The sequence below is a fragment of the Cupressus sempervirens genome, chromosome 5 (assembly GCF_028749045.1).
Source record: "Cupressus sempervirens isolate cs-2001-9-10 chromosome 5, ASM2874904v1, whole genome shotgun sequence".
NCBI lineage: Eukaryota > Viridiplantae > Streptophyta > Pinopsida > Cupressales > Cupressaceae > Cupressus > Cupressus sempervirens.
Genome location: NC_143122.1, coordinates 825074053 through 825099311, shown reverse-complemented (window position 1 = coordinate 825099311; position 25259 = coordinate 825074053). Strand labels below are relative to the sequence as shown.

Below are 25259 nucleotides of genomic sequence, written 5' to 3'. Positions count from 1 at the left end.
ACTTGTTCAAAACGAGGAAAAATTCCTTTCATCGAAGAGAAAACTAGTTCCGTTAGATGAAGTAAACTATGGTTCACGAACCATAGCATCTAGCTTTCCTAGTTTTTCGGGAACAATCTAAAATCTATAGAAAATTCAACTCAAGCAGGGAGTCGGGAATAGTGCCTTCAAATTTATTTAAAACCAAGTTCAAAATGCTGAGATGTTTCAGCTGTACAATGAAATCTGGGAGCTCTCCTTGAGTTTGGTTTCTTCCTACATCAAATACTTCAACGAATGTACAATTTACAATGGATGACAGAATGATACCTTCCAATCTATTGCCATAGACATTTAGTGTATGAAGATGACTCAGATTTCCCACTTTCTCTAGCATCACCCTGCAAATCAATCTCACCTAAATTTAAATTTCTCAAGTTCATACACCTCCCCAAATTTGCGGGAGTGGTGCCCCTGAGTTTGTTATTTGACAAATCCAGAAGCTCAGTCGGACTTGTATTTGTGGAGAATGTAGATAGAATTTCCCCGGTCAAATTATTGCTTGACAAAAGTAAAGAAGTAGCATTCATTGTAGCGGGAATGGAAATGGCAAAATTATTGTGTGAGATATCAAATACATGGAACATTTTTTGGAAAATGGAAGGCATCCCTGCAATTTGTTTCCGTTCAAATCCACTATTTATTGGATATTATTGTGGGCAGACGACCTTGCAAAAATACAATCAATAGTTTTGTTCCAATTAAGAAGCTAAGGAACTATTAGATTCATCCGCGGACGAGGATGAGAAAAGACATATAAAATAAGGATACTCAAAACATAAGAAATTAATAAAGAGAAATCAGATCGAAGCTTGGATATTAATATTTCTACCTCTTATCCCTTGCAATGATATTCATTTGTGGAGTCTGTTGCACTGAAGCTGATGCAGATCAGCAATTTATTTACGACAATTCAAAGTAATGGTTTTGCAAATTTACAAGAATTTACATAAAGAGAAATTACAAAAAGGGGGACAAATTATTATATCAGATTAGCATCGGCCATAAATCATTTACAAGCAGGGGTGCATATAATCAATAACAATATTAACAGGAATCATATATTACTCTTACACCACGAGGGATTATTCACATTTATATCAAATAACTATCCAATTAATATATTGAGATTAAGATAAACCTCAAATACAGAAAAAGCAATAAAAAAAAGCATACAAGAAATAGCAGAAAGAGAAGAGGGATGTGGAAATTTTGCACATAGATCTTAGTGATGTGCACAGAGTGACCTCGCTTTTTAAGGGGAAGATCTCCATAGTCTCCTGCACCATGGGAAGAAGCATGTTTGTAAAAATAAGTTTTTTATTCTTACTATTATTACATTTAACCACTGACTTTTGTGATCTCCCAAATAACAATACAAAAAAGGTCTGAAGAAATGATTTTTTACAACTTTTTTCTTCTTTGTTATGCATTATTTTTTAAATCGAAACGTCTGAAGACAAAAAAAAAAAAAAAAAAACACTGCACATGGCTAACATGCATGCCAAAAGAACATGCAGCCATGTCATGTGTTGACACCATTTGCAAGGATGGGAAGCTCAACATCCTCTGCCAGAATGATATGCCCAAAACATCCTTAGTCTGCTACCTCGTGCAAAAACATGCCAGCACCCCTCTCGCTGATCATTTCAGATTGTCTTTACCCATGTGTCGCAAGACACAAGAAGAACAAGACTACATGAAGAACATCCCTTATTCTTCAGCAGTCAGTAGTCTTATGTATGCAATATTTTGCACTTGTCTGGATATTGCCCAAGCAGTGGGGGTTGTCAGCAGGTTCATGACCAATCCGGGTAAACAACATTGGGATGCGGTAAAGTGGATCTTGAGATATCTTAAGGTTACTTCTGATTTTGTACTATGTTTTGGTGGCAAAGACACTTCACTTAGAGGTTATACAGATTCAGATATGGCTGGAGATTTAGACAATAGAAGATCTACTACTGGTTATGTCTTTACATTTGCTGGAGCAAGGATCAGTTGGGCATCAAAGTTACAACAAGCGGTCTCACTTTCCACTATTGAGGTTGAATACATTGCTCTCACTGAAGGACCAAAAGAGTTGATTTGGTTGCATAGTCTATTTGGTGACTTTGATTTTCCTCAACAAGGTTCAGCCTTGCATTGTGATAGCAAAAGTGCTATTGACTTAGCTAAAAATGTAGTGTTTCACAATAGGACCAAGCATAGTGTTTCACAGTAGGGGAATTCAGGGGAGACTCACACAGTACTGTTGTTGGACTTCAAGTGGGGGTTTGTTGGGTACTTATGTGAAGCCCAACAGTCACCTTTTTATTATGCTCATTTTATTATTGCTCCATCCAAATTGTTTATCTCTTCATTTCCTTTGTTTTGGAGGTTGTTCATTGTATATTATATTTGAAGAGATGAAGCAACACTTGTGATGTAAAGTTCAAATATTTACATTAATAGAGATCTTCTCTACAGTGTGGATGTAGCCACAATTTGTGGTGAACAACGATAAATTGTGTGTTTGCATTTCTTTTTCTTTTGCTTGTTCTATTCATTTCCAGTTTACACTTTCAGCGAACTTCACAGTTGGTATCAGAGCTTGGTGTAGATGCTGGAATTGATTTTGACGTTTGAAAATCTGAAGTCATGGAAGATTTGCAAGTACACAAATTCTCATTACAGAATTTTAGTTTGTGGAAAGTTCAGATGCATTTGTTGCTAGTCAAGCAAGACTTGGCAGTAGCAATTGATGGAAAGGCAAAGAAACCAGCTACAATGAAGGAAATAAAAATTTCTCAAGAACACTATGTTCTTAAGGTTCTAGAAAGATTTGGCATGGCAGATGCCAAATTGGTTAGCACCTCTCTCACTGATCATTTCAGGTTGTCTTTAGCCATTTTTCCCAAGACACAAGAAGAACAAGACTTCATGAAGAACATCCCTTATTCTTTAGCAGTCGGTAGTCTTATGTATGCAATGGTGTGCACTCATCTGGATATTGCCCAAGTAGTGTGGGTTGTCAGTAGGGTCATGAGCAATCTGGTTAAAGAACATTGGGATGCAGTAAAGTGAATCTTGAGATATGTTAAGGGCACTTCTAATTTTGTACTATTTTTTGGTGGCAAAGACACTTCACTCAGAGGTTATACGGATTCAGATATGGCTGGACATTTAGACAATAGAAGATCTACTACTGGTTATGTCTTTACATTTTTTGGAGCAGAAATCAGTTGGGCATCAAAGTTACAACAAGTGGTCTCACTTTCCACTACTAAGGCTAAATACATTGCTCTCACTGAAGGAACAAACGAGTTGATTTGGTTGCAACATCTGTTTGGTGACTTTGATTGTCCTCAACAAGGTTCCACCTTGCATTGTGATAGCAAAAGTGCTATTGACTTAGCTAAAAATGTAGTGTCTCACAGCAAGACCAAGCATATTGAGGTTTGCTATCATTTCATTCAAAGTAGACTTAAAGAGAGCAAACTTCAAGTCTTGAAAATTAACACCAAAGAAAATCTAGCTAATGCATTAACCAAGGTTTTTCCATGAGAGAAGTTTGAGTTTTATTGAACCTCTCTTGGCGTTGTAAAGAAATAATAGTAGGGGAATTCAGGGGAGACTCATACATTACTGCTGTTGGACTTCAAGTTGGGGTTTGTTTGGTGCCTATGTGAAGCCCAATAGTCACTTCTTTATTATGATCATTTTATTATTGTTCCCTCCAAATTGTTTGTCTCTTCATTTCCTTTGAGACTTTATAAATATGTTTTGGAGGTTGTTCATTATATATTGTATTCAAAGAGTTGAAGCAATAGCTATGATGTAAAGTTCAAATATTTACATTAATAGAGATCTTCCCTGTAGTGTGGACATAGCCACAATTTGTGGTGAACCATGATAAATCGTGTGTTTGCATTTCTTTTTCTTTTGCTTGTTCTATTTATTTTTAGTTTGCAATTGAACTTCACAAGAAGAATGGTAATCCATATAAGGTCACTTTGATTTTCCAGTTTTCTCTTGTTGTGTGAATGACTCTCTACCTGAGCTTCCCTTCTATTGTTTTCGGTTGTCAAACTACATTTATTGTGGGAGTTTTTATGCTAGTTGATAATGTCCCTAGCTAGTGGTGACCCAATTACTAATACTAGTGTTCATGTTGCTTCTTTAGAAAGCCATGACACCTCCATTTAACAAACATCCTTGCAAATTTGTCCCAAAGGATTTTCACAAGATAATCCTAATGTTATTCTTTCTTTGCAAGAATTTGATGTTGCATGTGATTGTTTAGAATAGCATACCTTAATAGGGTATTTTGTGGGTAGGACTCATCCTGAAGCTATCTTTGAGAATGGGTTAACAAGAGTTGGACTCCTCATGGAGTTTTCCTTGACAATATACAAAAATTACCAAAGGTTTTTTTTATTTCACTTTGCCAACCCATCGCAAGTAGACATAGTTTTTAGTATTGGTCCTTGGTCTATGCATTCTTCCCTACTTTTTTTTCAAAGATGGTTGAGAGACTTAACTATCTCTAAGGAAAAAAAGCTTAAGGTTCCTGTGTGGGTAGAGTTCTCGGGTTTACCCTTGCCATGTTGGCCTTTTATTGAGTCCATTGCCAATAATCTTAGCAAAGTTATCACAAAGAAACATGCAAAAACTTTCAATGCTCACCCTCAAAAATACATTTGTGTTAAGGTTGATCTTTCTAAGAATCTTAAAGATTCTATGGAAATACAAATTGGGTCTCAATCCTTCTCTTAGAAGGTGCTTTACTTGAAGGTTCCTAACACTTGCTATAGGTGCCAATCAGCGGAGCACAAGATTTGGGATTTCCCTTTGGTTGTGCCAAGGGTTAAACCAGCAGAAGGGAAAAAAGAATAATTGATTACTTTTGGGTGCTCCCTTGGCTCCTAAATAGTCATATGTAGCTATTGTTTCAGTTCCTCCTATCTCAGAAAAAGCACAAACCCCAGCTAGTTTAGGGATGCAAGTGATTTTTTTAGAACCAAACCTTGGTGTTTCATAGGTTTAAAACCTTGGATCACAAGGGATTAAAGTAGCTGCCAGGGCTAACACCTCAATTTTGATTCATACCCTTCTTGTTGCTTCTTCCATAGCGATTCAAAATTTGTGGTGTTCTTGTGGCCCTTTTAGAAAAGCTAAGAAACCAAACGAGAAATGACAAGCAATTAGTCTAGAGGATTTTCCTTCCAGCTTTATCCTAGTTTATACTTTCTAGCAAAATAGTTACTCCTCTCTCAAGAATGAGGAAGATATGGAAGAATTCTCATGAATTTTTTATCATGAAATTGTGAGGTCTTACAAACCTCTTGAGAAAGAACTATGTTAGGGATACCTATCATAGACTTGGAAATTTAGATTTTCTCTATATGCAAGAAGTTAAGATCTCTAGCCTCATACTTTGATTGACATGTCACATCATATGGTTGGATGGCATTATGTTTTCCTCTCAACATGATGCTAGTAGAAGTGGTGTAGTTAGTCTCTTATCACCTCATCTTCATTCTTCTATTATTTCGCATGGTTTTGAACCCATGCACAAAATCATTTGGTTTTTTCTTTCTATTAGAAATCATTCTTTTGGAGTTGTTAATTTTTATGTTCCCAATGTTGTTGATGAAAGATCTCAATAGTGGAGTTGGCTAGCTGACAATTTGCCTCTAGCTACTTGGGTTATGTGTGGTGACTTCAATATGGTTGGGTTAGCCTCTAACAAAGATGTCATTTTTCCTTTTTACTAGATAGCTGGGGAATGGGAAGCTTAGTACTATATGCATAATAAATTGGGCCTTTTTTATCCCAATACTAACCATTGGCCAACATAGTGTGGTTTGGTACACTTGGTCCAACTTTTGAGCTGGCTCTGACTACTTTTTAAAATTTCTTGATCATGCCATATTTGTTGCACAATCCTTTTTCTCCTTTTTTGACGATCAAGATTTACCTATCATTCCCTTACTAGAAGTGATGTTATCTAACCACTATCTCATTGATTTTACTATTTCATGGCAAACAACTATCTTCAAAGTTGTCAAGCTCAACACCTCTGTGTTGATGCATGCTTCCACTATTGCTCATATCCTACATGTTTGGAATCTAGAGCCACGTTTACATTTCTAGATAGGGTGGGTTTAGTGGTGCAATGATGCCATTACCTAACCACTCACCTTTTGTGCATCTATGGATGCCAGCTGGTGGCTTTTAGAAGGTGATCTTATGAATCCACTACCACTGTGCTCAAAAAAGCTTCTAAGTTTTTCTCACCCTTAATCCTTTTGATGTTGATTTGCAAATTCAACTTGCCAAACTTCACCATGGAAAAATAAGTTGTGGATAATTATGCTGCTCAAGGGGCCTAAATCAAAGCTCACCTTCATTGGTTGGAGGTTGGCAATAAAGCTTTGAAGGAGTTATTTTAGGCTCTTTGAGCCTATCATATCAATTTTGAGATTAAAAAAATCAAACAAGGCACTTCTGTTCTCTCCAATCTCCCTAACATCTTGCAAGCATTTTTTCATCACTATGATAACTTTTTTTCTTTGTAGGGAAATTTGGCTTCCCAAGAAGAAGCTCTCAAAAAGTGTATTTCTATTACTTGAAACCACTTAGTAGTTGACAAATGTGCTTTCTGTGAGCAACATCTTAGCCCTTGAGACATTAAATAGGTAGTTTTCTCCATGGCAGATGATAAGTCCCCCAGGTGTAATAGGTTTCCTTGTGAATTTTACAAACACCTCTAGGGGTATATTGGTCCCAATATACACAAATTTTATCTTGAAGCCTATCATTCTAAAGGCCTAGTAGTGATTATCAATAGAGGAAACATTAAATTCATACCTAAACCAAGAGATCCTAAGGATATTTGCAATTGATGGCCCATTACCCTATTGAATGTGTCATATAAGATTATTGCTAAGACAATGTCTCTTAAAATTTTCCACCTCCTACCTTTAATTGTGTAGCCTAAGAAAACTTTCTTTATCAAGTCTAGATATATTCTTGACATCATTGTTGTCTAAAGAGGTATGGAGTGGGCTTGCAAGTCCAAGTAGCGGGTTGTTTTTTTGAAAATAGATTTTCCAAAACCCTATGACTAGATTGAATAGCCCTTCATTTTGGCTATGCTTTAGGCTCTTGGTTTTGGTCCCAATTTTATGTAGTCCATGGAGATGCTCTTTGGAGATGCTAATGCTTGTGTTACCATCAATAACTCCCAATCTAATGCCTTCAGCCTTTTTTTTTCCATTAGGAAAAGTTGCCCTCTTGCTCCAGTGCCTTATGTTCTTTTTGCTGAAGGATTTCGTTATTTAGTAGCCCACTCTATGTCTTCAAGTTTGGTTTGTGGCATCTCTCTATAAAAATCCTCTTCCCAGTTGGTTAATGGTCATTTTTCTGATGATTCCTTTCTCACTCTTTGGGAGGATAAAGAAAACATCAATAATGCCTTAAATTAAATTAAAACTTTTTATCAAGCCTTTGGCTCTGCTATTTAATGGCATAAAATGCTTTATTATTGCCAATCTTTTTTGTCAATGCCACCTTGGCTTAACCAATTTGAATAGAAATAGATCACTCAAAGGGAGATTTTTTGCTTTCTACGATTTGTTTTTTCAAGTGTCACCAGTGGATCTGTGGAATGCTATGCTTGCCAAGACTACTAAGAGCCTAGATTTTTGGCTTACAAAATTTCTTTCTCTTGCAATGAAATTCTATATTTTCTCTAAAGTTCTTGCAGCAATGCATGTCTATTATTCTTCTTGTTGGGTTCCTTCAAAAGCCTCCTATCAAAAATTAGAGCGATTGCTCTATGATTTTCTTTGGACTTTTGGTTCCAATCATCACAGCTTTGACAGAGTTGCTTGGAATTTTTGTTGTCTCCCTAAAGATTATAGAGGCCTTGGCCTTCTCTCCAAATAGAAGCAAGGCCTTGCTTTTTGTGCCAAATGGATTATTCATGCCATCACTAGAGATGAAACTTGAAAGATTCTAGTTTGGCATTACATTTCTTCTGGGTTTTCCATTAACGAACTTGTATGGAAGGGGATTGGCTTCCATGTCCTTCTCATCATGTGAGAACCCATGCTCACACAAGGCTCTTTTGTTATCAAGAGCATATGGAAAGGTTGGGAAGCTATCAAGCCTTGGCTTCATTGGTCTAGTGATGAGTTCCATGATGGGGTCTCTTTGAACTAGCAAAACATTTGGTGGTCTCCCCTATTTTCCATCCAGGATATTCCCCTTGCCAAGAATCAAGGTGCTAGTTCTCTACATTTTTTCAAATGAGGCATCAAGACTCCTAAACATCTTTTCTCTAATGTCTCCATGAGTCTCAAAGCTTGGGAAGATATGCAAGTCTAGTACTGTCTTACTTGTTCAGATTAGCAAACTTTTGATTTATTTCTTTCTACAATTTCAGGACACTTAATTCATAAAGTGGATATTCAGGCTGTTAGACCTTGGTGGACTAATCAAAAGTCATAAAACCAATTTGAGGCTATAGATGGCTTTCTCCCCATCTTCCAATGGTGGATAAGCACAATTAGAGATTATGTTTGGAATCTTTTCTTTCTCAATGGAGAAAGCACTTTCACACTATGTGGAGTGTTGTTACAGAACCCAAGATTGCCCATTTTGCTTGGTGTCTAGCTTTTCAAGGCCTTCCCCTTCGGCCTCAGCTCAAGCATATTAGGGTTTCGTATCCTAGGTGTCCATTTCATAGAGAACCATAGTCTTTCCTGCATATTTTTTAGTTTTGTAGATGTGCTCAAAATTATTGGCACTAATTCACAATTTCTCTAATCCATTTTGACTTGAACCCTTTTCTTGGCATATTGTTTTTTTTGTGATTCCCCTAGGATCTCTAGAATATTTACCTAGATTTGCAATACCTTTAGGATGGAGATTTTATTCATTCTATGGAAAGATTTTCACTCATAGTTTTCTTGATATAAATATTTCTATGTACACTAAGGCATGCATTTGTAATAATGTGATGATGTAGATTCAAGTACAAGAAAACAAGGTGGCCTTGGAGGTGGCCCATCTGCAAGAGCTTCAGGAGCTTCTTAATCATTGGGGAAATACCCATTGTAATTTTTCTAGGGTACCTCTAGATGCCTCAGTTGATACCTTTATGGCCAGAGGCTACCACCAAAGACACAATTCTTTAGGCCAGTACTCACACACACTGTATTCGTAAGCTTCATGCCATCGCTCTATTAGTGTTGGCAATGGTGGATGGAGGCACCACTTCATTTCCCCTACGAATGGTTGTACTGACCTGTCCCTAGCTCCTCCTTCTAGTTCTCGATGTGTGATTTTAGGAAGTGGCCTTTTTTTCCTGGAATTGTCTATCTCACCTCCATGGCCTAATCTAAAGGATTTTGACTAGGTCCTTCATGCTACTAATGATAGCTAGACTATTCCCAACTTGCCTAACAATCCCAAGGATGACTAGAGATTTCATGATTAAGATGAACCATCTCCCTCAGCTTGCACTTCCTTAGCTACTTGAGAGTTGCTTTATATGTTTTTTTATTTTATTTTATGAATAGTTTTTTTATTCTAGCTTCGACAATGTGAACTCTCACAAGGTGATCTTTTATCCCCTGACCCTTTCTTGTGAATTGTAATCTTAGTATATTATTTATTAATAGAAAACTACTATTCATAAGAAAAAAGATGTGAGATCCTTCATCTCACCAAGAAAAAATGTGCTAGCTTAGATATTGGAAACAATGCCATTATTAGTTGATATTATTTTTTAATTAAAAAAGGAAGAAAAATGAAAGTAACTATTGCAAAAACACAATGAAATAAGTTGATTAGCCATTGGGTAGAATATTAATCATGAGTTATTTGGAGCCATTTTGGTACATTTTTCCTCATACATCACTTAATTATTTCCTTAGGTCTATCTCACACCATTCTATTATTTTATTTAGCTTGATATCCCACATTTGTATTTCTGTGATTGCAAATTGACAAGTGGTGGAATACTAAAATCCAAGGGACTACTATGTTTTGCATAGAGAGGAATCATGAAATTATTATAAGAGGTAATTTCTTTGAATAAAACCTCCTCTATTAATATATTTAAGAAGAAAAAAGGAAATTGAAAGTAAGCTTGATGAATTTCAAGCAAGGATGGAAGGAAGAGACCTTTCAATTACTACTCCTGATGATGAATGACACTGGAGAAAGAAATTGAATCAAGTAATTAAAAGAGAGGAATTCTCCTAGAAACAAAGATCTAGGATTTTGTGGCTCTTGAAGGTAGATAGAAATATAGCCTTCTTCCAAAGGTTGGCCTCAAAGAAAAAAAAGAAACATGATTAGATATTTACAACCCCCCTCAACCTAAGGTTGACCCATCAACATAGAGTGACTTACTAGATATTATACACTTGGTACTAGATGAACAAACCAACCAAGAACTTGTAAGAAATGGTACTAAAGACAAATTTAGAAAGGCGCTCTTCTCTATGGGAGCCTTCAAGGCCCTAAGCCTTGATGAATTTCCCTCACCTTTTTCTCTGGAGTTTTGGAAGATCATTAAGTATGATCTTGTTCATGCAAAAAGTGACTTTGTCAAAAATATTAGAATTCTTAAAGAGATAAACCAAAATTTCTTCATTTCTTCTCTAAAATTTGATGACCCAAATTGGTTGGAGGATTTTAGATTGATAATCCTTCGTAATACCATCTACAAGATCATCTCCAAGGTGGTTGTGAACATAATGAAAACTATTTTGAGTAAGAAAATTAGTACTTCTCATAAAGTCTTTGTCCATGGTTGGAAAATCCTAGATGCTATGATTTCCCCTCATGAGGTCCTTCACTCTATGGCAAGGAACAGGAACCCAAGTATCAAAATGAAACTCAATATTTCAAAGGTTAATGATAAGATGAGAAAATTTATTATTAAATTTTATTGACAATTTGGGTTTGGGGAGGATTTTATTACTTTTATTGGGGAAATGATAAACAATGTCAAATTTTTTTTTTTAGTTAATAAGTCCCTTGGAAAATTCTTTCATACTAAGAGGGGGCTCTAGCAAGGAGACCCACTGTGACCTTGTCTATCCTTAATGGTTGCAAACATTATTTTTGGAAATCTCTTGACTATGGTTTCTCGACAAGAAATTATTGGGGTCAAATAAACTATGATGCTCATGCCTAAGGTGTTACAATAATTTTTTGATAATATTTTCCTATATAAAATCTCCTGCATCAGGGAGGCTAAGGCATGGAAGAAAAATTTGAACATATACATGGAAGTGTTAGGAAAACATATCAATTACCACAAAATTAGTATCTACTTCTTCAATATGGACCTATATCTACAATATAGAATTAACATGGAGTTGTTATCTAACATCTTTAAAAATCCATTGACTAATGTATTTTAGGGCCCATAAAATATCCCCTTTGTCAACAATGTCACATTTTATTTTTATCTCCAAGAGAGACTATACCAAATATAACTTCATGACAACTTATAAAGGGAATCTAACAAGAATTAGCATGAAAGGATCCATAATAGTGAACCTATGAACATGAATTAATGTTAGCTTCACCATCTTTAATAGTTTCACTATTTACAACATCATTCTTCACTTTATATTGATCCTTTTTGTAATTCGAACATTGCTTCTTTGTGTGCCTTGGTTTACCTTTCAACCAACAAGTGTCATTTTTTCCTCTTGATCTTGAATGAAGAGATGATTTCCCACTTCTAGTGTTGTTATTTTTCCCTAATTCATGACTTCTAGTTTAATTATTTGTGCTCATAGAGGTGAGAAAATCACTAAAGGAAGATTCTTGGTTCTTTCTTTGTATTCCTCTACTAAGAAGTGTGCCCACAACTTCATCAAATTTTAGCTTATTCTTGGTTTATACTAAAGTTCTCACAACCTCTATGATCCCATCCTAGCTATTTAGAAGTGAACATAACAATAAAATGGATTTTATTTCACAATTTAATAGTATACAAAATGATACTAGATAAGTAACTAATGTATTGAACTCATTTAGATGATTAAAAATCAATTCCCTTCATTCATTTTTAGATCATTTAGGTTCTTGATTATAAAAACTTTGTTTGATGCTTAAGGTAGCCATATAATGAAGATAAATTCTTTACCAACTCTGTTCATGTTTCATCTCTTGAGATATTAAACAAGACATTGCTTTAGAGTGTGAGAAAAATGATTTTCCTCTATTTCAAATCCATTTTAACCCAGTCCTCATCTAAAATAGAACCTTTCCTTTTCCTTTACTAAGTAATGTAGGTTTAAAATCTTGCTTGATAAGAAATGACTCTATCTACAATTTTCATAGCCCAAAATATGAAAACAAACTATTTTCAACTTTCAACATATTTTTGTCACCCGTGGAACCTAAATATCTACCTTGAATTATCGACGAATCAATAGAGATTAACAAACTCTAATACTAATTATTGAGCTTAAAGGAAATATAGAAAATAGAAGTAAATATCTAAACTAAGCTAGACAATTTAACAAGAATTATACACATATATTTATAGTGGTTCATTCATATATTTTTTAACTACATCCACTCTTCAAGAAGGTTGAAAATATCTCTTATTCAAATAATTAATTGTACAATACAATCAACATCTATCATATTGTTTTTAGACACCTTTAGTTCTTAATTCTTAGTCCAATATGGAAAGACAAGAAAGAGGAGAAGATGGAAATGATTCAACTACAAACTCAAAGGTGTTACAATTTTTTTCATTCCACAATGATTATAGTGTCCCACTTGAATTCCAATCAAAGTTTCACATATAAATCTACTACTTCTAATGCTTATGGCCATGTTAGAAAAAAGTTGAGGGAAGTTCTATGGAATTTAAACTTCTCTTGGTATACTACCTTTGTTAACACATTAGCCTGATTAACCTTAATATCAATCTTCTGCAACTATAATCTTCCCTCTTCAAGAGCATGACAAATGAACTTAAATGTTGTCTCTTTATGGTTTGGATGACTATGGAAATCTTTTTTTTTTGCAAAATCAATGTTACTCCTACTATCATAAAAGAAAGCAAAGTGGGATTTCTTATAGCACACCTCTCCAAATAATCATTGTAATCATATCATCTCTTTTCCCAGCTCCGTAAGAGAAATGTATTGAGCTTCAATAGAGGAACGAGAAATAACTTTTTTCTTAATGAGAAGTCCATATAATTGCTCTCTTAATAAAATTGAACAAATAGCCTAGAGAAGATCTTCTTTTTTTGAAGTCTCCTTGAATATAAGAACTAGTATAACCATAAATATGAGGATCCATACTAGTAAAACATAAAATTGAGAGGAAGTTCCTCTTAAATACAAAAGAATCCATTGAACTTCTTTCCAATTGGTTTCTCTTGGATTACTCAGAAAACCACTCACAACTCTCACTATATGATTAATGTAGAGATGGGTGTTAACCATTTCATACATAAAACTCCCAACCACAAAAGAAATAGTAGCACCAATAATTTCTTATTTTTCTTCAAGAGTCAAAGAAAACATCTTGGAGGATAAGTGAAAGTGATTAGCCGATGAAGTAGCAAGCGACTTGGCATTTGACATATCAGATGGGTTGATGCACAATAGTGGGTTACAATAGTGGCTGATGGAATATTGAGGATTTTTTAGCAAAATAAATCCTTGAGGAGAGAGAAAATTTGGAGGATGTATTTTTAGTCTTGAACATTGTTGTAGTGTTTTGTTGATGTTCTACAAGGGATTGATTTTGTAGCACTTTGTACTTGATTTGGAGTTAATTGGATCGGTCCACTAGTTGGAGCTGGACTAGGAGATCTAGTCATGTTAGGGAAAAATCTAAGATCAAATTGTTTCATGCCTCTTATCTATCATTTCTTTCTATCAATTGAGTTATGTTGCTATTTTTTGCATTTTTTAGCTATAGTAAAAGCAATAATTAATTTTACGTAATTGGTTCAAAATCCTCTGTATCAATTCTTGAATCTTCTTCTCTATAATTTCAATGATTTAAGATACATAACCACACATTTACTACCTAGATCGAGAATCGAAATCTGATTATTAGGATTATGTCATAATCTTATAAGATCCTAAATCAGATCAGAGAAACTTGGATTATCTTTCCATTTGTTTGAAGATGGAAGCTTCTTAAACTTTTTCATTTCTTGTCATTGTTATGTTGTGAAACACCTCTAAATGACCTATCTTCTTGAGCAATTTGGATGATCAATTTTTTAACTAAAGAAAGATTTGATTTTATTGGAGGCACAATGTAATTTTGTCAAACTTTGATATTTCTATGCATATTCACTCATAGACAATCAACCATGAGTGCCCACAAGTTAAAGATTAACTTGTAGCACTTTGTGAAGACAAATTGTGCATTTATGAACATTTAGGCCTAATTTTTAATTAAAAGTTTTAAATAGTTAAAGTTGACTTATTTTCACTTCCATATATGAATCCCATATCATTATGGTCACCTTTCATATTAGTGGCATTCTATCACACAATTCACATGCGATACTTTTAATTGTCACTGATGCACGCAAGTAGGTGACGCACTAACAACGATCTATGAACTCACACAAGATTGTCATATCCTATACTTCATATAGGTAGTGGGAATAAAAATATGGGAATAGGAATACCAATTGTGGAATACTTATTCTAGAATAGAAAATGGGGTACATATTCCTATTCTTGTCTGGTTTAGCCAAAAATATTATGGGGAATTTAGACCAAAAAATTTACATTTTGTAAAATAAATAAAATTGAAATAGGGATTCATATTCCAATTCCACATATTTAAGTGGAATTCAAAATTCTCATTTTTTATGCCAAAATTGGAATACATATCCCTATGTTATTCCTACTTAAATTCTGATTTCATGCATCCAAATAAAGAATTCAAAATTTTAAGATTTTACATATGCATATTCTACTTGTAAACTCTTTGCCAAGTGGGCCCTTGAGACACATTTTGGCTGAAGGATCACATTCAGTGGTGCTTCCTTCTTCATGCCTTAGTATTTGACAGCCACACACAACCTATATTTATTGATGGACTCCACTAATGCTAGCTTTTTGAAAAAATTAGTGAAATAGATTCTATGTACATGATCTTTTCCACATTCTATGAAATATAAATTTAATACAATTTCACCTTTTTAAAATCCATGTGCAAGAAGGAATTTAAAGCTTGCGAGTATAATAAAGTGGTAGGTCGACCTATGCAAGTATTGATTGCATTGCACGTATGCAATCAATAGCTAATGTTACTACAATCAACAACTTCATTTCTACTTTCTTCCATATAGGATAAAGTTGCTTGAAAGTTGCCTCATAACACTATCATCAAAAAATAATTTATTCTCTCTCTTATACCTAGTGATACAACATGAGCATTTCATTGGTTATTTCTAGGGGCATTTTATCAATTACTTGATGTGAATATTTTGTTAGAAAGAATAGTCCACCAAGATAACTGAGAGGGGGGGAAATGAATTAGTTGTCCAATAATTAAAACATTTATCAACCTTAAACAATATTATCTAATCAACCAAATTAAACAACAACCATAACAAGATACACATAGGAAATTACACCAGATATGCTAACTAAGGAAACCCTTGATCAGAGTGAAAACTCTAGTGGGAATGATGCCCACAAGATGATGTACTAATATAAATATTCTCTATTAGAGGATGGACCTTGTTAGGAATCTATTACAATATTTAGTACATATGAGTCCCTATTAGGAGACTTTCAATCCTTGTTAGAAGATTCCAACCCTATTAGGAGTTGTGCTAACCCTGTTAGGAGTTGTAGAAGACAGAAGGAACCACTATCCAAATAGCTTCTGAAGCAAGATCATAGAACTGATTGTCCAACTAATTTCTCAACTATTCCTTATAGAATAATTTTATGTACTAAAATTTCACTTCTTTCCTCTATCTTGTCAATTGGACCAATCACTATCAAACATTATAGACCAGGTCACAAACCTCAGATCCAAGTATTCAACTTTAGATCAGACAATAAAACTTTAGCAATGAGGTTTTCTTCACTTCCACTCTTCTCTACTTATCTTCACATTCTACTCTTTGTGTTGCTTACAATCATTCACATTCCTCTATACATCCATTTCATGATAAATAAAAATTTCCTTCCTTTATACTATATCCATAAAATAATAATTGAGTTAGCTATTACACCTTCTTAGTTAATTATCATAGGACCACATTAAGAACACATTACACTTAGTGATAACATTAATCTTCTGCCTTGCAATTTAAATAACCTTCTATAAATGTAACATTATAATGAGCAAGCTTAGCCATGTCCTCACAAATATTTCTTCTTCACATCTTTAACTTCAAATTTCTATAAAAAAAAATATGCTGAGAGATATAACAAGTTTACCAAAACTTGCCTCTATAAACTATATCTCAATACAATCTTCACCGAAACTTGCATAAATCCTTCTAGACTTAATATCTTATGCTTTTGAGGTTAGCTACATTTACTAGACACATAGTATAATGTCCCTTTAATGTTGCTACTAAAAGTACTCAATGATCTATCCATACCAGCTTGATCTTTACCATTGTTCCTCTATCAGATACCATAGAAAACTACTATGTTGACATCAATGATAAACACATTCATGAATGTGACATATCATGGTGATAATTTGATCTAATCATGTTTCTACAATACTCCCCCATATGAATATTATTAGCATTCATGCTTCCAATAATCTCCTCCTTTGGCATAGGTGGCAACATAGATGAAAAATCCAGTTCCAAGAATGCCAACTATAAAAGATTGTTAACCATTCTTTTCAAATCCTCTTCATCAATAATTTTCAAATCATCCTCATCAATCATTCCCCTGATTGATATACCTCAATGTGCTTCACATCAAACTATTTTTCCATTATTTACTTCTCCTACTATACGTTTTTTCAAATGATTTTTTGAATATTTTGTACTTTTTTACATCTTTTTCATGTTGTACTTCTTCCCCATTAACATCTTAAGTAGCCACCCAACTTTGCAAAAACTATTTCTAACTAGCTCTAGTTTGCAAAGACATTGTGCAAAAATAACATCCAACAATAGTCCTAGCTGACTCTGTCCATCACAGATACTCCTCCATACAAGAAGCATCAACATTCACTCTAGACAAACAATAGTGTTTTGTTACATTGGACTCATGCACTCTTGCATCATCTACTCTGATGTAGGAAGGGGCATAACCCCTAACATACCTTGCAAATACTCAAAAAACTCTTTGGGAAGAGGCTTAGTGAAAATATCTACAATCTGCTCTTTAGTGCTCACATACTCCAATCTAATTTATTTTTCTACAACTTTCTCTCTCAACATGTCATACTTGATAGAAATGTGTTTGGTCTTAGAATGCAAGACTACATTCTCAAACATATTTACTATACTTGTGTTCTCACAATGTATGATGAAAGGTTCACTTAATTCTACACTTATATCCTTCAATATCTACTTCATCCAAAAAAAATTGATTACAATTGTATGGTACTGCAACATATTTTGCTGCTACTATACATTGTGACATAAAATCCTACTTCTTTCATGGCCAAGAAACTAATCTTCCTACAAGAAATAAGGTTCCACCACTAGTGCTCTTTCTGTCATCCATACTACCAACCCAATCAACATCAACAGAAACATACATAGTGAAATCATTAGATCTATCATACCACAATCTAAACTTTGGTGTTCCCTTCAAGTATCTAAATATCCTTTTTACTACTACATAATGTGCTTCTTTGGGATCAAATTGGAATCTTACAACAATTCCAATTTTATTTTCTATATCCAGTCTTGTGTAAGATATTGCAATCCTTCAATCATAGATTTGTACTTCTTCTGCTCAACAGTAGATGTCCCATCCTTTGTAGATAACTTGTGTCCAGTTACTATAGGTGTTCCACTGATTTTACATGTTTCCAAACTAAACGCTTTCAATAAATCTTTGAAATACTTAGTTTGACAAATAAAGATTACTTCTTTATCTTCTATGGTTTGTAATCCTAGAAAATATTTCTTTTCTCCTATCATTCTTAGCTCAAATTCCTTCTTCATTTCTTCTACAAACTTCTCACTTCCATCATCATTTCCTCCAAATATGATATTATCAATAGATATTATAGAAATCATTATTAAATCATCAATTTCTTCCCAATAGTTATTACTACTTTCCATACTGTTTCTATATCCAAGCATTATCAAATGCTTGTGTAACATTGCATGCCAAGTTCTAGGTGCTTGGTTCAAGCCATACAATGTTTTCTTCAATCTTCATACTATGTCTTTGTCATCTATTAAAGAACAATCTCCAAGTTTTTTTATATACACCTCTTCTTCAAGTTCTCCATTCAAAAATGTTGACTTGACATCCCTCTAATATACTTTGAATTTCTTATATGTTGCATATGCTAAGAATAACCTTACTAGTTCTACTCTTTCTATAGGAGCATATGTTTCATCATAGTTTATTCCTTCTTGTTATGACTAACCTTTACATACCAATGTAAACTTATTTCTTACTACTTCACCTTGTTCATTCATCTTGTTTTTGAATACCCATTTAGTTCCTATCACATTCTTGTTTGTTGGTCTCAGAACTAATTCGCATGTCTCATTCTTTACTATCTGATCCAATTCCTCTTTCATGGCTTGTTTAAATTCTTAAACTTTATTAGAAGGTAAACTCATTCTAGTTTTTCTTATTCTCTTAGGACATCTTAGTTGAAAAATGAAAAAATTATTTACATGCCCAACAAAAAAAAAAATTCATATCTTTAGGTTCTTTTTTCATAATTAGATCAATACCTTCCTTTATCTTTGACTTTTTAGAATATGGACTCATCTTTTCTTGTGCTTCTATTCTTTTGTATACGATAGAAGGATTCTAGATCAGAAAACTCAATGTTCTTTTCTTTACACAAATCTAATTACTCACTAAGAATTTCCACCATTCAGGTGTCAAAATATCCTCTACCATAGTTGGGCCTACCTTTCATGAATATGTTTCCCATGGATCTCCCAAAGTTGTTAAACTTTATATCTAAGGACCTGATTCTTTGATAACAATTGTTAGAAACAATAGTCCACCAAGATAATTGAAGGTGAGGGAGGGAAGCTGAATAATTTATCCAATAATTAAAACATTTATCAACCTTAAAAAATCTTATCCATTCAACCAAATTAAAAAAACAACCATAAGAAGATGCACATAGATAATTACACCATGTATGTTAACTAGGGAAACCCTTGATTAGATGGAAAACCCCAGTAGGAATGATGTTGACCAAATGACTTATATATAGTCCTTGTTAGAGGATGGACCCTATTAGTAGTCTATTACAAGATTTAATACATATGGGTCCATTCTAGGAGACAAGTTTAATCCTTGTTAGAAGCTTCCAACCTTGTTAGGAGCTGTGGAAGACAAAAGGACTTGATGTCCAAATAACTTCTGAAGCAAGATCATTGAACTCACTGTCCAACTAATCTCTCAACTATTCCTTATAGAATAATTGTATGTACTAAAGTTTAAATTTTCTCCTCTACCTTGTCAACTAGACCAATCATTGTCAGACCTTGTAGATTAGAGAGGTTAATAATTGAAAAAGAATTACATATTTTGGGCATATTTTATAACCTTTTTTGTATTTAAAGGATAATGTTTTGATTGATAACATATATTTTGGAGGCTTTGATTAACCTACCATAATTTTTTATCTAGAATTCCGATTTAGAAAATTCCAAGTGGTGGAAGGAAATAGAAAGAACCAAAGACCTTGGAATTATAAAATCACTATAAATTTGATAAAACACTAAAGTCATTTTTGACACAAAATGATGGAATTTTGTACTTTTAGATTGGATGAAAGCTTTGGATCGTGTAGACTAACACAAAATAAAATAGAATTCATGAAAATTCTGATTTGACATTATGAAAATTTAAAATTTATGATGGCCATAGAACTTGGTCAACCTAAACATAGTTATTCTTTGTAATTTGATCCTTTTAAGGATTCAAGTGCCTATAATAACTTTTTTACCTTAATAAAAAAAACTCTAATTAAATAGAATTATTAGTAACTAAGATCTTTTACCATTGAATGGATGGATGGAAGGAAATATAACACATGCTAATTGACAAGACATGATCAGAAATAAGTCCTTTATTGTATAGAAATAGGAAGTATATAAAGCTTACATTCATGAAATTTCATAAAATTGAGGAGTAGGAGGATTTTTTAAAGATTCTTTACAATAACTGACTTTAATGTGATGTCATTTTTCATTCAAATTATTATTTTATGTTAAATAACAACTTAATTAATTTCAAATTATATTAATATAAATTTGAATCCACTTCAAATTTCATTTAGAAAATTCACCCAATCATATAATGTGAAGCTATAACATTATAGCCATCAAATTAAAAATCTCTCATAAACTATTATGAACTTTAAAATATAAAAATTAAACCCATATAATATGGAATACCAAATATAAACCCTGCACAAATTTTTAATTTTTTTGTGAAAATTAAGGAGACCTTAAGTTGCTGAAGCGTCATCAACATCCATACTGTGAGCTTCCACATTCTATCCATTTACTATCACCGCAATTGAAAAACAGAATAACTACAAATTGTTGATAATTTTATGTTGTTAAATCATAAGAGTAAATAGAAATTTCTCTCAATCACAAAGAGGAGGTAGATGTAGGATCTCAAACACAGAGAAGAAAAAGAAAACTACAATAGCAAAACATCAGAATTCGCACAAATAGAATTTATTTTTATCCACAACAGATTACATTTTGCAGTCATTTTGTAGCCTATATTCCTAACAAAGATCACACATTGCATATCTATTTTAAACTGGAAGATGAAATACCAAACATATTCTAGAACTCAGCAATCGGTCTTTCATCTATCATAATGACACAACTATTTCCTTGCATGGAAAAACCCTCAATATTTAACATAACCATCTATATGAGCATCAATTATGCACAATAGAAGCCTTCAACAAATCAAAAAACTGAAGCAGACACAAAGCATAAAGACCAAATACAAATATTAACTCATCCTACAAGAGACTTTGGATAGAGAATTATAAAGAATGACACCCTGGCATTTCCTAGGACTGCAAATGAAGGGCTCTCCATCATGTTTCCATTCACCAAAATCGATCCCTAGATCAGATAGCGGACAGGAGTATACCTCCAATATGTTTGTAAATTTTTATAGGTAGAATGGCATCAAGAAAGAGCTTACAGCTAGTTATACTCAGTAACAAAATGGAGTGGCTGAGAGGAAGAATAGGAACATTGTTGAAATAGAAAGAAGCATGATGAAAGTAAAGGGAGTCCCAATTGAATATTACGGAGAAGCTATAGCAACAGTAGTATATCTGATTAACAGGTATCCCACAAAGTCAATTTGAGACAAGATTCCTTTTGAGGAATGGTCAAGGAATAGATGGACAGTTGAATACTTGAGAGTGTTCGGATGTTTGGATCCAACACTATACAAGAGTATGGTTGGAATTTTGATGTATTTGACTGGAACTTGGCCAAACATAATGCATGTAGTAAGATTGATTTCTTGATTTAGGGAAACACCAAAAGATTCCCAAAGGATCCTAATATTTGACTCGTACCAAGGGATTTGAGATTTTATATACTGCAAAAAATGATTTCAAGTTGGTTGGTTATACGGATAGTGATTGAGGTAGAAGCTTAGATGATAGGAAGAGCACTTCTAGATACATTTTCCATATGAGATCAGGTGCAATTTCATAGGCATCCAAGAAGCAACATATTGTTCCTTAATCTACAACAAAGGCTAAATACATAGCAATGAATGCAGAACACATGTCAAGCTATTTGGTTAAGAAGGATCTTGACATATTTGAATGAAAGGCAAGAGGATGGACCACAATTTACTGTGACAACATCTCCTCAATTGCATTGTCCAAGAATCTAGACTTCTATAGAAAAAGCAAACATATAGAGATAAGATATCACTTCATCATAGAATTGGTTGACAATGAGAATATCAAAATAAAATTTTATAAGTCAAAGCAGCAGCTAGCACACATATTTACTAAGTCTTTAGGTATTGAAACTTGTGTGCTCTTAAGAGAGAGTTTTGGTTTAATTGCATTGGATCAGGAGTGATCTTTTCTTTTTGTTTCACTCAAGATAAAGGGGTAACTAGTGTCAAAACTTTAATGTAGTAGGTCAGTTGCCCCTAGAGCCAAATGCCCACGTACCACTCGAATGGCCTACACAATTGTTAGAAAACTTGAATGCATGATAGGTGATTTCAAATTCAAAATGAGAGGGAAAATGTTTTTGGCAAGAGACAAAAGGAATGAATCCAATCCATCTGTGTAGTAGAGAGATTTGATCAGTTACAAAACAAAGAAGTGTAAGAGCACATAGTAGAGAAGGAAATTGATTAGTAGATCAAGTTGAAGTTTGAAGGATTTGAGTCTCGTATTTCAAGTCGCATGTGTTGGACTCTTTTGTTATTTTGTAAGTTCATTTTGATTTGTCCAATGAAGTAGTGTTTTCTCCAGGCATTGTTCTATGCAGCCATTAAAACTGTAAATTTAAAGTTTAAGTTTTATTAGTTTGAAGTTTTAAAGTTTTTTTCTGGTTGAAGCTGAATGCTTCCAAATTTTGTAATAGTTTTATCTTATTTGAATAGAAAGCAAGCAAGCATACAAATCTTTGTTGTTCCCTTATTCTATTCATCATCGCATAGTATTTTTCATTTGAGAAGTTCATATTTGAAAGCTTTATCCTTTAGCTCTCCACATTTTAATTGTGGAAATATCTAGTTTGTAAGTCTGGACTACAGCCCACTCGGTTTAGTCTTCACTGAGTTCTCTCTCTGCTGTTACTATCGAGCTCACTCGGCATCCTCTATTGTTGAGCTTCACCTTGCAAAGGTGACAAAGTTCACTCGGCATACACTATGCTGAATTGCCCATTTGTGCCAAGTTTCCTGACTTCTTGTGTCGAGCTCACTTAGCATCCACTGCCTGTCACTCAGCATCCATTGCGTGCCCAAAAATTTGTTACTTGACACCGTCTTGTACCATTAAACCCTTTTTCTATACTGAGAACTTCTTAAACTTCATCATTTCCTATCATCATTAAGTTGTGAAACAGCTTCCCATGTATCTTCTCAAGCAATTTGGATGAGCACATGTTTCAATCCCTCCAATCTACTTAGATAGCACCACTTCCAGAGCACTCTTTTTCTTACACTACATTGATACCTACTTCACCTTTAGTTTGAAGGGTTATGAAGGGCTCTCCATCGAATCATCATGTTTCCATTCACCAAAATCGATCCCACTTTGGTGATTAAGCAAATCCAGCTGTGAAAGTGACTCGACATTTGTTATGTCCATCTCTGTGATTGTAAATAACTAACTTTTGTAGAGGTTTATTAACCTCTTTTCTCCCTTTTTAGATTTGAGTTTCAAATATGTTTCTGCAACTTTCTCCCTTTTTACGAGGTTAATATTTCATTCAGAAATATGTTTTCTGGAATTTAGAATTAAGTTCATTTTGATTAGAGGTTAAGAATTGAAATAGAGTTACTTGTTCTTAATTTCTTTGTATTTAAAGGTTAACGTTTTGATTGATAGTTCTTATTTTGTAGATTTTGATTAATCTAACATAATTTTTAACCTTGGAGTGAGATTTCTAAACTTATAAGTGGTGAAAGGAGATGGAAAGAGTCAAAGACCTTGAAATTATAAAATCACTATAAATTTTATAAAAGTTTGACCATTCTATATCTCAAAATAAGGAATGTTTCAACTCATATTTGACACAAATTGATGGAATTTTAGACATTTAGATTGGATGAAAGCTTAGGATCATCTATATTGACACAAAATAAAACAAAATTCATGAAAATTTTAAAATTTTCACAGGCATAGAACCTGGTCAAAATAAACATAGTTATGCTTTGTAATTTGATACTTTTAGGTTTCAGATCCCTGTAATATCTTTTTTTACCTTAATTAAAAAAAAAATCACATTAAATAGAAATATTAGTGACCAAGATCTCGCACCATGGAATGGATGGAAGTAAAGATTACTGTCTTCTGAAAGAACACATGCTCATTGACAAGAACCTCATTGTTGAAATAACATCAATAGCAATAAGTTGTTTATTCTGTAGAGATAGGAAGCATATGGACCTTAATGAAATTTCTTACAATTGAGGAGTAGGAAGATTTTGTTAAAATTCTTCACCATGACTGATTTTGGTGTTATGTTTTTTCATTCAAATTGTTATTTTATGTTAAATAACAACTTGATTTCAAATTATATTAATATAAATTTGAATCCATTTAAAGTCTCTTGTAGAAAATTTACTCCATAACACAATGTGAAACTGTAACATTGTAGCCATCAAATTTAAAATCTTTGTTGAAATAAAAACCAAACACATATTATATGAAATAGCAAATATAAATCCTCAACAATTTTTTTATTTTTATTTTTCAAAATTAAAGAGAGCTTAAATAGCTGAAGTGTCATCAACATCCATACTGTTCAGCTTCCAAATTCTATCCATCTACTATCACTGCAGTCGTAAAATAAATAACTACAAATTGTTGATAATTTTATGTTCTTAAATCATAAGAGTAAATAGAAATTTCTCTCGATCACAAAGAGGAGGTAGATGTAGGATCTCAAACACGAAGAAGAAAAGGAAGACTCCAACACCTGAATATAAAAATTCACACAAATAGAATTTATTTTTGTCCACAACGGATTACGTTTTGCTGTCATATTCTCAATGACACAATAATACAATTCTAATTGAGGTTGTAGCCTCAATTGTTAACAACAATCACACATCGCATATCTATTTTAAATTGGCAGATGAAATACCAAATAAATTCTTTAACTTGGCGATAGATATTTCATCTGTCATAATGACACAACTGTTTCACTGCATGGAAAAACCCTCTATATTTAACATAACCAGCTATATGGGCATCAATTATTCACAATAGAAGCCTTCACCAAACCAAAAAACTAAAGCAGACACAAAGAATAAAGACTAAATACAAAG

The 25259-nt window shown here is 33.5% G+C and overlaps 1 pseudogene; it reads left to right on the top strand.

The window, feature by feature from the left end:
• Positions 1-1561: 1561 nt before the first annotated feature.
• Positions 1562-2667, top strand: LOC149558426 (secreted RxLR effector protein 161 pseudogene; annotated as a pseudogene).
• The last annotated feature ends 22592 nt before the right edge of the window (positions 2668-25259 follow it).